We start from the raw sequence: 14,865 nt of genomic DNA on the forward strand, positions 1-14,865 counted from the left end.
ATTAGCGTAACGTCCTTTTCCAGCCCGTCCTCCGCATGGCTTTTCTTCTCTAAAGCGTCGGCACCCTCTCAGCATTAGCGGACTCACGGTCCCTGACGCTTTTCATCGCTCCCGCTAAATTAAGAAGCCAGGGCTGAGGTCAGGGCGGAACCAGTATATGTTTTACCACCAGTCCATTCCAAGGCCGGGTCCGGACTGGGCATTACCACCAGTCCATTCTCAGGGTGGAGCCGGTCTGCAGTTTAGCCCTAGCACGGATCCCGTCCGGGTTTTACCCCCAGTCCATTCCGAGGGCGGATCCGGTAGAGGTTTTACCCCCACTCCATTCCCAGGGCAGATCCAGTCCAAGTTTTACCCCCAGTCCATTCCCAGGGCGGATACGGTCCGGGTTTTACTGCCAGTCCATTCCCAAAGAAGAGCCTGTCCGGGTTTTACCACCAGTCCATTCCCAGGTCGGATCCAGCCCGGCTTTTACCCCAGTCCATTCCCAAGGTTGATCCGGTCTGCAGTTTACCCCCAGCACGGATCCCGTCCGGGTTTTACCCCCAGTCCATTCCAAGGGTGGATGCAGACCGGGTGTAAACCCCAGTCCATTCCCAGTGGAGATCCTGTCCGGGATTTTAGCCCCAGTCCTATCCGAGGTCGGAGACAGTCCAAGATTTACTGCCAGTCCATTCCCAGGGCAGATCCGTTCTGGGTTTAACCCGCAGTCCATTCCCAGGGCAGAGCCGTTCTGGGTTTTACCCCCAGTCCATTCCCAGAGGAGATCCGGTCCAGATTTTACCCACAGTCCTATCCCAGGGCAGATGCAGCCCAGGTTTTGCCCCCAGTGAATTCCCCAGGTGGATCCCGCCCTGGTTTTACTCCCAGGCCACTAAACCCTGACAGGATCTGCCCTGGAAATGGAGTGGTGGTATATATTGGACAGGATCCACCCTGGAAATGGACTGGGGTAAAACCCGGAGCGGATAACCGTTGAATTTCCTTTTCTTCTTCTGAGTGGCCTCTAAGTCCCTTGGCAGGCCTTTATATCACCAACACCTAGCCTGCCTTGAAACGGGCCCAACAGGGTGTAGAACTGGTTGCCAAAAGTGGCCCAGCCTTGAGGACAGGCAATTCTTTCATTCACAGAGGCCTTCTAAGGCAAACAGACAAGGCTTTGCCCTCAACGTCCTTTGCCAAGCCTTTTCCAGCAAAATTTGCTCTTCTGTCTCCGCGTTGCCTGGCTTCCTAGCGGTCTCGAACAGAGTCCATTAAACCTTTTAGCACCCGCTCTGAAAGGCAAGAAGGAGAGGATGGCTAGCAGAGCTTTAAGCTACTGGTCGACCGCCGCGCTCCTGGCAGAATGGCTGTCTCACACGGCCATTACGGCCCTCCTCTTCTCAGGTATCCTGCTATACCCAACGGTGCCGCGAACAGATGCGCTCACCTGCTAGACACGTTCCAGCCATGAAAAGTATTCGAAGTCCTCAACGGCCATCGCCACCGCTTCCTCCCTGCCCTTACTCTCCTGCATCGCAATTGCCAGGCTTCCCAAAGAAGTTTCCTTGTCACGCTTCAGCTTTAGTGCTGAGAAACAAAAACTGCAATTACGGCTTGTACGTCATGGACCACGGCTTAAATCTGGCGATTAGCGTAACGTCCTTTTCCAGCCCGTCCTCCGCATGGCTTTTCTTCTCTAAAGCGTCGGCACCCTCTCAGCATTAGCGGACTCACGGTCCCTGACGCTTTTCATCGCTCCCGCTAAATTAAGAAGCCAGGGCTGAGGTCAGGGCGGAACCAGTATATGTTTTACCACCAGTCCATTCCAAGGCCGGGTCCGGACTGGGCATTACCACCAGTCCATTCTCAGGGTGGAGCCGGTCTGCAGTTTACCCCTAGCACGGATCCCGTCCGGGTTTTACCCCCAGTCCATTCCCAGGGCGGATACGGTCCGGGTTTTACCCCCACTCCATTCCGAGAGCGGATCCAGTCCAAGTTTTACCCCCAGTCCATTCCGAGGGCAGATGCAATCCGGGATTTACTCCCAGTCCATTCCCAGAGGAGATCCGGTCCCGTTTTTACCGCCAGTCCATTCCAAGGGTGGATCCGGTCTGGGTTTTACCGCAAATCAATTCCCTGTGCCGATCCCGTCCGGGTTTTACCCCAGTCCATTTCCAGTGCGGATCGGGTCCAGACTTTACCACAGTCCATTCCCAGGGCTGTACCGCTCCGGGTTTTACTACCATTCCATTCCCAGGGTGGATCAGGTCCGGGGTTTACCCTCAATCCATTCCCAGGGCAGATCCGGTCCAGGTTTTACACCCAATCCATCCCTGGGGCTGATCTGGTCTGGGTTTTACCACTAGTCCATTCCCAAGGTGGATCCGCTCTGCAGTTTAGCCCCAGCACGGATTCGGTCTGGGTTTTACCCCCAGTCCATTCCCAGAGGAGATCCAGTCCAGATTTTACCACCAGTCCACTCCCAGGGTGGATCCGGTCCCGTTTTTACCACCAGTCCATTCCCAGGGCTCAACCGGTGCAGGTTTTACTCCCAGTCCATTTCCAGGGCGGATCTGGTCCAGGTTTTATCAGCAATCCATTCCCAGGGCAGATCCGGTCCAGGTTTTACCAGCAATCCATTCCCAGGGCGGATCTGGTCTGGGTTTTACCCCCAGTCCACTCCCAGGGCAGATACGGTCTGGGTTTTTCCCCCAGTCCATTCCCAGAGGAGATCCGGTCCCGTTTTTACCACCAGTCCATTTCCAGGGCGGATCCTGTCCAGGTTTTACCCCCAATCCATTCTCAGGGCAGATTCAGTCCAGGTTTTACCCGCACTGCACTGCCAGGGCCGATCCGGTTCAGGTTTTATCCCCAGTCCATTCCCAGGGCAAATGCAGTCCAGGTTTTACCCCCAGTGAATTTCCAGGTTGGATCCAGACTGGGTATAAACCCCAGTCCATTCCCAGAAGAGACCCGGTTCAGGTTTTACCCCCAATCCATTCCCAGGGCGGATCAGGTCGAGACTTTACCCCCAATCCATTCCCAGGGCTGTACCGGTCCAGGTTTTACTCCCAGTCCATTCCCAGAGGAGATCTGGTCCAGATTTTACCCCCAGTCCATTTCCAGGACAGATGCAGTCCAGGTTTTACCCGCACTCCACTCCCAGGGCGGATCCTGTCCAGGTTTTATCCCCGGTCCATTCCCAGGGTGGATTCCGGTCTGCGGTTTCCCCCGAGCATGGATCCGGTCTGGGTTTTACCCCCAGTATATTCACAGGGCAAATGCAGTCCAGGTTTTACCCCCAGTCCATTCCCAGTGGAGATCCGGTCCGGGTTTTACCCCCAGTCCACTCCCAGGGCGGATCCTGTCCAGGTTTTACCCCCAGTCCATTCCCAGGGTGGGTCCGGTTCAGATTTTACCATCAGTCTGTTCCCAGAGGAGATCCGGTCCGGTTTTTACCACCAGTCCATTCCCCGGGCGGATCCGGTCTGGGTTTTACCGCAAATCAATTCCCAGTGCGGATTAGATCCGGGTTTTACCCCCAAACCATTCCCCGGGCGGATCCGGTCCGGATTCTACCCCCAATCCATTCCCAGGGCTGTACCGGTCCAGATTTTACCCCCAGTCCATTCCCAGAGGAGATCCGGTCTGGGTTTTACCACCAGTCCATTCCCAGGGCGGATCAGGTCCAGACTTTACCCCCAGTCCATTACCAGGGCGCATCTGGTCTGGGTTTTACCCCCAGTCCACTCCCAGGGCAGATACGGTCTGGGTTTTACTACCAGTCCATTCCCAGGGTGGATCTGGTCTCCAGTTTACCCCCAGCATGATTCCGGTCTTGGTTTTACCCCCAGTCCATTCCCAGTGGAGATCCACCCTGGGAAAGGACGTGGGGTAAAACCCAGACCAGATCCGCCCAGGGAATGTACTGTGAGTAAAACTTGGGTCGGATCCGTCCTGGGAATGGACTGCGGGTAAAACCTGGACTGGATCCGCCCTGGGAATGGACTGGGGGTAAACCCGGACTGTATCCGCCCTGGGAATGGACTGGGGGTAAAACATGGACCTGATCCGCCGTGGGAATGGACTGGCGGTAAAACCCAGAGCAGATCCGGTCTTTGAATGGACGTGGAGTAAAAAGAAATTCGGATCCGGGCTGGCAGTGGACTCAGGGTAAAACCCGGACCGGATCCGTCCTGGGGAATGGACTGGCAGTAAAACCCGCGCTGGATACGCCCTGGGAATGGACTGGGGGTAAAGCCGGGACCAGATCCAACCGTGTAAATGACTAGCGGTAAAACTAGGACTAGATCCATGGTGGGGAATGGACTGGGGGTAAAATCCGGACCGGATGCGCCCTGGGATTGACTGGGGGTAAATCCCAGACCAGAACTACCCTGGGAATGGACTGGCCGTTAAACCTGGACCGGATCCACCCTGTGAATGAACTGGGGGTAAAACCTGGACTGGATCAGTCCTGGGAATGGACTGGGGGAAAAACCTGGACAGAATGTGCCCTTGAATGGACTGTGGGTAAAATCTGGACCGGATCCAACCTGGGAATGGACTGGCAGTAAAACCTGGAGTCGATCCGACCGGGAATGAATTGGGGGTAAAACCTAGACCAGATCCGCCCTGGGAGTGGACTCGGGGTAAGACCTGGGTCGGATCCGACCAGGGAATGGACTGGGGGTAAAACCCGGACCGGATCCAGCCTGGGAATTGACTGGGCATAAATTCTGACTGGATCCGCCTTGGGAATTGACTGTGGGTAAAACCAGGATCGGATCCGTTTCGGTGAATGGACTGGGAGGAAATCCCAGTCCAGATCCGCTCTGGGAATGGACTAGCCGTAAAACCTTGAACAGACCCGCCTTGGGAATGGACTGGCGGTAAAACCCAGACGGGATCCAGTCTGGTGGTAAAATCTTGACTGGATCCGCCCTGGGAATGCACTGGTGATAAAACCTGGATAGGATCCACCCTGGGACTGGACTAGCCATAAAACCCGGACCAAAACCGCCCTGGGAATGGAATGGGAGAGAAACCCAGACTGGATCATCCCTGGGAATGGACTGGGGGTAAAACCTGGACTGGATCCGCCCTGGGAAAGGACTGGCGGTAAAACCCAGACTGGATCCGCCCTGGGAATGGACTGTGGGTAAAACCCGGACTGGATCCGCCCTGCGAATGGACTGGCGATAAAACCCAGACCGGATTCACCCTGGGAATGGACTGGCGGTTTACCCGGACCGGATCCACCCGGGGAATGGAAAAGGAAGGTAAAACCCAGACTGGATCCGCCCTGCGAATGGACTGGCGGTTAAACCCAGAACGGATCTGCCCTGGGAATGGACTGGCAGAAAACCCAGACGGGGTCCACCCTGTGAATGGACTGGCGGTAAAAGCTGGACCGGATACACCCTGGGAATGGACTGGCGGTAAAACCCAGACTGGATCCACACGGGGAATGGAAAGGGGGGTAAAACCTGGACCGGAACCGCCCTGGGAATGGAGTGGTGCTAAAACCTTGACCAAAACCGCCCTGGTAATAGACTCTGGATACAACCTGGACTGGATCCACCCTGGGAATGGACTGGGGGTAAAACCCGGACAGGATCTCCTTTGGGAATGGACTGGCGGTAAAACCCAGACCAGATCCGCCCTGGGAATGGACTGGGGGCAAAACCCAGACCGGATCCGCCCTTGAAATGGACTGCGAGTAAACCCTGGACCAAATCGATGCTGGTGAATGGACTGGCGGTAAAACCTGGACCATATTTGCCCTGGGAATGGTCTGAGGCCAAAGCCCAGCCTGGATCCTCCCAGGGAATGAACTGGGGGTAAAACCTGGATCGGATCCATGCGGGTGAATGGACTGGGAGTAAACCCCGGCCCGGATCCACTCTGGGAATGGACTGAGGCCAAAGGCCGGACCGCATCCTCCCTGGGAATGGACTGGCGGTAAAACCCAGACCGGATCCACTCTGGGAATGGACTGCGGGTAAAACCCGGACCGCATCCTCCCTGCGAATGGACTTGCGGTAAAACCTGGACCAGATCCACTCTTGGAATGGACTGGATGTAAAAGCTGGCCTGGATCTGGCTGGGAAGGGAGCAGGGTTAAACTGACATTGGGGGTAAAACCTGTCCTGGATTCAGCTGGGAATGGACTGGTGTATCCATTCCTGTCCTGTACCTCATACCTGTACTAAGTACCAGGTGAGTCAGGTAGTGACTTCTGCATGAGCTACTGGCGTTGCTTCTGAAGCTCCTTGTGTCCCTGGGCTTCTGTGGTGTTGTGGTGTTGGTGCTGTTTTGTCCCTCTGGGTGACGGGCACATTTGAGCTCTCTCATCTCCTTGGGTAAGTGTGTTTTGATGTTAAGAGAAGCAGAGTTGTTTGTCTGAGGTGATGGTTTGAGAACTTGGCAATGTTTGGCAGCCTGTATATCAGAAAGTGCACTTGTGTCCTACTGTTCCTTTTTTCTTGTCTGGTGGTGGTTTGGGTGGTCAGGGGTTGTAAGATGGTTTAATAGTAGGGTGTTTTGTTTGTTTTTTCATTGTAAGTGCATTTCTTTATTGCTGACATTCCTAACTTTACTGAAGATGGAAGCTCGTGTTTTTTCACTAGTATTGCAGTTGTGATTCAGCCCCAAGCGTCAACTAAACACCACACAGCTGCTCGCTCACTTCCCCCCACCGTGGGACGGGGGAGAGAATCGGAAGAGGAAAAGCACAAAAAAAAACCAAAACCCCAAACTTGCGGGTTGAGCTAAGAACAGTTTAATACTTACAATAAAAATAATGATTATAATAATAATGATAATAAAAACAATGATAATATAATGAAAGGGAAAGGATAAAAAAAGAAAAAAACAGAAAAAACCAATACAACTGCTCACCACCCACTGACCGACCCTGCCCATCCCCGAGCCGCAATTGCTGCCTCCCTGCCCCGGTCAGCTCCTCCCAGTTAACATACTGGGGATGGCGTCACGTGATATGGAATATCCCTTTGGCCACTTGGAACCCTCTCTCTTAGCTGCACCCCAGCAGAGCATGGGAAGCTAGAAAAGTCCTTGACTAGTACAAGCACTACCCAGCAAAAACCAAAGCATGGGTGTGTTAACAACATTGTTGTGATACTAAGTCCAAAGCACAGCACTATGCCAGCTGCAGTGAAGAAAATTAACTCTATCCCAGGTAAAACCATGACAGCTGTTTACTGTTGAAGTTGTTGCCACTGTCTCCTAATTGGGGTGATAGTGAGCAGCTGTGGTGTAGGGGTTAGGGGCTGTTGGGAAGGTGTGGGGTTCCTTCCCTGGCAGTTCAGGAGGAGAAGAGAAGGGGTCCTAAGGTTTTAGGGACCAGAGGATGGTTGGGAAAGGGAGGTGGGTTCATCAGCTTTTCTCAGATGGGTTTTGCCATTGGATTTGGGTGTCTATGAGGTCTGTTCTGTTTTGGTCTCTTGGCAGGCGACGAGAGGTCGTGACAAAGTGACAAGAGACGCGGCGTAAACTGTGCGGGTCTCACATTGCACCATGCGGGGCTGTGTGTCAGACGAGTCTCATCTCAGGACGCGTGAGGCACGAAGAAGAAAGGTGCACTCTGCAACTCTGAGGCCTCTGCTCCTCCGTGCCATTTCAGTACTTCATTTCCTGACCTAATTTTTGCATCCATCCCTTCACAGTCCAATTGGATGTCACAGTCATCGTTAGTTAGAGGCATCTACTGAGTAAGAGCCAGAGTAAGTACTAGGTACTGGTACCCAGCTGCTGCTAGGGGGTGGGGCTTGTCACCAACAGGGTGGGCCAGGGGAAACCAGCACCACTCCCCAGTCCATCACCAGGAGATGGAGCCTGTTGCTAAGGGGGTGGGGCCAGGGGAGCCTGGCACCACCTCCCCTACCTTAGCCATGGGGGTGGAGCCCGTCACTAAGGGGGTGGGAGACAGGGACCCCGCACCACGCCCCCGCCCTCCTACTAGGGGTTGGGGCCTGTCCCTAAGGGAGGGACCAGCCAGCACAAGAAGAAAATGGCACTCCCATGGACAGCTCCCCCGCTGCAGTACCCAATGTCTGTCACTTGGTGGCAGCAGAGCATCAGATTCAACATCAACCAGGTGCTTTCAACTGCAGAGCTGGCCTCTGAAAACAGGGAGACACACTGTTGGGAACAGAAGCAAGCCTGGCAAGAGAACAGCAGGAATGTCTGTGTGGCTGTGAAAGGGCTGCCAAGAAAAGGCAAGTACAAGCAGTAACTCCTAGTCTTGGCACCTCTGGTGTGGGAGAAAGCACCATGTGTTTGCAAAGTTGGAAATGGGCTCTGAAAACAGCGAGAGATGCTCTAGGGAACATTAGGAAGCCTGGCAAGAGCACAGCTGCACTGACACTGTTGCGAGAAAGGGCTGCCAATCAGCCTGCGGTCCTAAAACCTTAGAAACCCCTTCGCTTCTCCCGAACTGTCACGGAAGGGAACCCACCCCTTCCCGACAGCTCCTGCCCTGCATTTGCAGTCCTAAAGCCCCGGGCTCTGACCCTACTCTTCCAAAGCCTGCCCTGCGTTCTGAGAGCACCTCCTCTCTTCCATCTTCTCACAGGCACCGTGCTCTGCTACAGGCCCACAACAGAAGCGCAGTCCTGATGCTTAGAATCTACGAGGGCCTGCTGCAGCTGCTGAAGAGCTTCTAGGGACAGCAATGGATACAGGGGGTGGCGATAAAGAAAAGCAATGGACTGCTCCCTACCCTGAAAGGCACTAGGCCTTATATCCCAGCTGCTTTCTTGAGGGAGGCTAAAATTCCATACACAGATGCGTGCCATATACTCACTGTAACCTGAACTGCAGGAGCTCACTATAGGCCCTATTAAGAAATCGTGTCAACTTAAATCCTAAAATACAAAACAGTAAACCACATACCCTAATGTGCAAACAAGTATTGGTTTCTCCCACACCAATGCTGCCGGGACTCAGAGTTACTGCTTGTACTCCCCTTTTCTTGGCAGCCTTTTCACATCCACACAGACATTCCTGCTGTGCTTTTGCCAGGTTTGTTCTGTGCCCAACAGTGTGTCTCCCTCTTTTCTGAGGCCAGCTCTGCAGTTGAATGCACCTGGTGATGTTGAATCTGATGCTCTGCTGCCGCCAAGTGACCGACATTGGGTACCACAGCTGGGGAGTTGTCCATGTGAGTGCCATTTTTTCTTGTGATGGCAGGTCCTTTCATTAGTGATAGGCTGTACCAACTAGTAACATAGTGGGGGATTGCTCTGGTGCCTGTCTCTCCCACCCCCTTAGCAAGAGTCCCCACCCCCCAGCTAAGGCCTGAGACGTGGTGCTAGGCTCACCTTTCGTTACCTTTTAGCAACAGTTGTCACCTCCTGCTGTTGTCCTGGTGTCTCTGTTGGGCTTCCCTTTTCACTCCCCTCTTAGCAATTGTCCCCATGTCCTGGTGGGCAGTGCTGTGCTTCCAGTGCCCCACCACCTTAGTGATAGGCCCTGCACCCTGGCAACAGAGCGGTGTGGGGTGTGCCATGTGCCCGTTTCCTGGCCCACCTTAATGCCAGTTCCCATCTTCTGATGATGGCCTGTGGGGGCGGAACAGGTCTTCTCTGGCCCTGCCTTCTGGTGACAGCTTAGGGATGGTTGTGCTGAGTCCCCCTTGCCCCACCCCCATAGTAACCCCCCTGCCTGCTCATGAATGCCCAGGGGTTGTTTCCAGGCTGCCCTGGCAGCACCCCTCTGGCTAAGGCCCAGGAGGTTGTCCTAGGCCCCTCTGGCTCCACACCTTAGCAACAGGCCCTACCTCCTGGTGAAGGCCTGGGGCATGGTTCTTTGCTCCCCTGACCCCACCCTCTTAGCAACAGTGGCCACCTTCTTGTGATACCCTGGGGGGTAGTTCTACGCTCCCCCCTCCCCTTAGTGATAGGCCCCGACCCACCTTAATAGCCCAGTGATGGTGGTGCTTTCTGCCCGTGACCACATCAGCCTTAGTGATAGGCCGTGTGCCTTGGTGAATGCCCAGGTGGCAGTTTGAGGCCCCTCTGGCGCCTTCCTTTAGGTACAGGGCCTGCCCCCCTATCTAAGGATGAGGGGTGTGCTAGGCCACCCTGGCCCCATGCCTTAGGAAAAGGCCCTACCTCCTCATGATGGCCTGGGCAGAGGTGGTTGGCTCCCCTGGCCCACCCCCTTAGTCACAGGCTGCATCCCCATTAATGACCCAAGGGTAGTGCTGGGTCCACTTGGCCCCACCCCATTAGCAACAGCCCCTGCCTCCTGATGACAGCTCAGGGAGCATGGTGCTCTGTCCCCCTGGTGCCATCGCCTTTAGTGATAGGACCTGCCCCCTGGTGAATGCCATGTGGGTGGTTCCAGGCTCCCCTGGCCCCACCCTTTTAGCAACAAGCTCTGCCTTCCTGGATAAGGCCCTAGGGTGGTGCATGGCTCCCTTTAGCATCAGGCTGCATCTCCTGGTGATCAGCTGGGGGGTGGTGTGGGGCTACACTGGCCCCTCCCCCACAGCACTTGGCTTGCATCCTGGTGATGGGGGTGGTGCTGGGTCCCTCTGGCCCCACCCCCTTAATGACAGGCTGTGCACCCTGTAAGTGCCCAGCGAGGGTGGTTCCAGGCTCCCCTGGCCACACCCCTTAGCAACAGGCTGCATCCTCAGCAATGGCCAAGGGTGATGCTGGGTCACTTGCCCCACCCACTAAATGACAAGCCCCACCCCATGCCAACAGCTCAGGGAGAGCAGTCCCATACGCCCCTTGCCTCACTCACCTTAATGCCAGGCTCTACTCCATGGCAATGGCCTGTCAGGGTGGAGCAGGGCTCCCCTGGCCCTGCCTCCTGGTGACAGCTCAGGGAGGGTGGTGCTGTGTACCCCTGGCCCCACCTTTTAGTGACAGGCCCCACCCCAAGCTAATGCCTTGGAGGTGGTGCTGGGCTCCCATGGCCCAACCCCTTACTAATAGCCCTTATCTCCTGGTAATGGTCTGGGTGGGGATGCTGCTTCCCCTGTCAGTTAATGAATGGCAGGAAGTTTGATGCATTAGTGCCCCTTCCCTCCACCCCTCCTCCACCCCTCCCCCACCCCCTGGCACATTGTTGTTGTTGGCGTTTGGCAGGCATCCCCAATACCTGGGATGGGGAAACTGAGGTACAACAGGGTTGAGGGAGGGAAGGAGCCATCTTGCATGCTTGGCTTGGGGGGGCAGGGCTAAGTGGGCAGGGCTTAGCAATGCAGGGGGTGTGGTTAGGTGAAGGGGCACGGTTAAGTGGTTAGGTGGGGCATGGCAAAGCATGGGGGCGGGGCCAGGTGGGATCCAGTGTGTCACATCCAGCCTGCACCATTATTGGCCACTGCACCTGTTCAATCAGGAGAGCTCTTCCCATTGGGAAAGGCCTCAGGCTTCCCCCTCCCTCAAGAGCCAGACTCTGGTGGGTGGGTGGGTGGGTGGGAAGCAAAACAGGAGGGGGAAGGAGGGATTTAGGGGATCAGGGCCGCCACGTGGCACGCTGGAAGCAGAGTCCTCCCAGCTCGGTGGACTCTGCTTCCCAAGAGGCCTCGGGTGCCCAGCGGTACACTGGGAGTTGTAGGTCACAGGCTCTGCCGCCCTCGGGTAGGCTGCCCTGCAGCGGACTACAAATCCTGTCATGCTTTGCACAGGACTCTCCGTCCCAGTGTGCATCGCGTGGCACTGCTCCTCCCTCGACCCCCCCCCGCTGGTGCCAGGTAAGCAAATCCGGGCTGGGCTTAACCACGCCCACAAACCGCTCCTATTGGCTACCGTACGCACCGCACCGCCCGCTGCCCTGCCGCTATTGGTCACTGTCAGCACTGCTTAGGTGGGGGACGGGGCGGGATGGCCAGCAAGTTTCTATTCTCTCCCCGTTGGCCATCCCAGCCGCCTGTCGCACAGTTGTGAGCACTGATTGGACAGCGCCGCCATTTGATCGCGTTTATTCGCCATTTTGTTGGTCTTGGAGTAAAAGGAGCTTCCGGTGGGACCCACGCGGCCGCTGAGGGGCACAGGTAGGGGCACCCCCAAAGCGGGGGTTGGGGCTGGGGGCCACGCCTGGGGGCAGGGAGGGTGGGAGGTGCATCTGGGATGGGGGTCATGATGTGTCACCCCTGGGCGTCTGGGCCTCCCCTCCCCTTAAAGTGCTGCCTCCCCCTTTAGGGTGTCCCCCTCCCCCTTTGGGGTGCTCCCCCTGCCTTAGGGTGCCCCCATTTTATGATGTCCCCCGCAATTTAGCATGCTTTCCCCGCTCCTCCGGGGGTGCTAGTGGGAGGGTTGTCATGCTGCACTGGGACACATACCCCACCCCCAAAGTGTCAACCCTAACCCATGGGTGTTGGTCCCCCTCCACACACCCCCAGTGTCCTGCCCTTCACCGATGTGGGTCCTGGACCACCCCTCTTGGGTGCCAGAACCCAGGATTTGGGGTGTCACATGCCCCCCACCTTCCCCAGCTGAGTGTCACCCCCACCCATGAGTGCTCTCCACTCTCCCCAGGGGTGCTGCCCCTCCCCCCAGCATCCTACCCCCCCACCCACTGGGGTCCTGAGCCCCCCATTTGGTTGCTGGACCCCAGGATTTGGGGTTTCACATCCCCCCCACTAAGTGTCACCCCCCCACAGGGGTCCGACCCCCCCACCCCCCTAGGCGTTGCACCTTGCCCAGGATCCCAACCATCCCCCTCTGGGGTCCCATGCCCTTCCCCACAGTGTCCTGCCCCCACCCATGGAGTTGTTTTTAGGTGGGGTGTGTCTCTGTCACCCCAGAATTGGGGGGAGCCGCCCCCTCACCCCCTTTCTCCCCACAGGACTCGCCATGGTGGTGCCTAGGCCATCAGGAGGATGATGAAGCCGGTGAGGAAGGCAAATGGCTCCTCATTCTTCTCATCTTCCTCTTCTTTCACCTCTTTGTGGGGGTCGTGCTGCTCTCCACCTCCCCCCCTAGCTGCCCCAAAGCCCCTAAACGCCATGAAGGAGGCAGTGGTGGCAGTGGTGAGGAAGACTCTGGTGAGGGCGGCAGCAATGCTGAAGGCTCTGTCACCCCCCTCCCTTCGTCCAGCCCCTACCAAGGCCCTTCTCTCCCCAAAGACCCTCCCCCGAGCTGCAAAACCACCACCTTCAAATCCCAAGTGCCCCAAAAACACCCATGATGGCTGCTGAAACCAGCACTGAAATCAGCACCGGCACCAGTGGCAGCGGCTGTTACAGCACTGACACGGTGAGTGACCACTGATAAGGACAGAAACTAATGATTAGCAAGGAGGCCCGGAATCTCCCAGAAAAGGACAAGTTCTTGATAAGGACAGAAACTTGTCTCAAGAACCAGCTTAAACCGACCTTGCAGTCTGGACAAGAACCCAGAGTAACTGGGTCTGCACAAAAACAAGGGGTTACTAGTGGTGATGAAGAGGAATTGTTAGCCTTCATCCCCACGACCCCCTGCAGCCACCACCAGGAGGCACTGCGCAAGTGCAGTTGGGAAAGATTTATTGAAATGACTCTTTTAGGCTAATTTTAATACGAAGTCGGGAATGGTCATGCATATATATAGGCATATTGGGAAACCTCATGTATATATAGTGCTTTACTGTATAAATCCAAGACAAGCTACTATGCTGACGGGCATGACTTTGGTGGAACTAACCCCCATGCTGCCCACTGCTGAATAAACATACCTACTTTACAATCTTATAGACTGTGGAGTCTGTTTTCCACACGTCAATGTCACAGTGGTGACAACACAGCTGTGTCATGGGTCTGCCGTGACCCGGCAGCCCACCCCTCACGGTAATGTTGGGGGTCACCTCCCTGAGGGGTTTATGAGGCAATTTGGGGGTTCATGAGATGTTGAGGTCTGTGAAGGGGTTTTGTAGGAGATGTTGGGGCTTGTGAGGGGGATTGGGGGGATCTGTGAGGGATTGGGGGGGTTGTGAGGGGCTCTGGGGGGGGATTTGAGGGTTTATGAGGTATTAGGGTGGGTTTGTGAGGGGATTTCAGGTCCGTGAGGTGGTTTGGGGGTGCCTGGATGCCTGGGTCCCCCTGGGGGTTTGGGGAGGGGAGTTGTGAGGGTGTTTGGGGGGTTATTGAGGGATATTTGGTGGGGTCTGAAGGGATTTAAAGGATTGGTTAGGAAACAGGGGGTTGGGGTGGGTCTGAGGGGATTCAGGAGTGCCTGGAAGCCTGGGTCCCCATGGGGGTCAGCTTGGGGAAGTGGTCTATGATTGGATGGTGGGGGGTGTTAGGAGGGGATGGGGGACCTGGAAGCCTGGGCACTCCCCCTGGGGGCCACAGGGCATGGCCATGAGTCTCAGTTTCATGTCCCCCCCCATGCCTCCTCCTCACCAAACTGCACTCCATGGGGTGGCTGGAGTGGAGGAAGCTGCAAATCCAGCACCTCTTGTCAAAGGCAGCACCACCCAGGGGTGACTGCACATGTGTGTCATGGCAAGTCACGTGGCTGCTGGGGATCCTACGTTTTCACACATGTGTGGCAGGTCACGGGGGTTCTCAGCATGTCACACGGTGATTGTGTGCCACACCTGTGAGGTGCTGCTCCTGGCATGTTGCATGGTCCCAGGACACGACTGTGCCAACACTTCATGTTTCACAGGCGTGTAACGATGCTCCTGGCCTGCAGCAGCCCCCTGGGACACGTGTGGTGATGCTTCATGTGTTATAGACGAGTGAAGATGACATTGGCACGTTATGTGCTTGTAGTGTAGCAGTGCTCTTGGCATGTCATGCGGCTCTACTACAGGCAATGTTACACATGTGTAGTGACGCTTGGCCTTAACCACGTGTGATGCTACTTTACTCATCAACCGTGACTCGTGATGCTAGGGCCTGCCCCAAGCCCCACCAAA

General features: G+C 55.9%; 1 long non-coding RNA gene across 1 annotated transcript; it reads left to right on the forward strand.

The window, feature by feature from the left end:
• The first annotated feature begins 11,837 nt into the window (after nt 1-11,837).
• LOC135315454 (uncharacterized) lies at nt 11,838-13,693 on the forward strand. Its single transcript, XR_010374915.1, has 2 exons — nt 11,838-12,016; nt 12,811-13,693. It is a non-coding gene; the product is annotated as an uncharacterized LOC135315454 (long non-coding RNA).
• Nucleotides 13,694-14,865: the final 1,172 nt, after the last annotated feature.

Source organism: Phalacrocorax carbo, chromosome 1, assembly GCF_963921805.1.
Source record: "Phalacrocorax carbo chromosome 1, bPhaCar2.1, whole genome shotgun sequence".
NCBI lineage: Eukaryota > Metazoa > Chordata > Aves > Suliformes > Phalacrocoracidae > Phalacrocorax > Phalacrocorax carbo.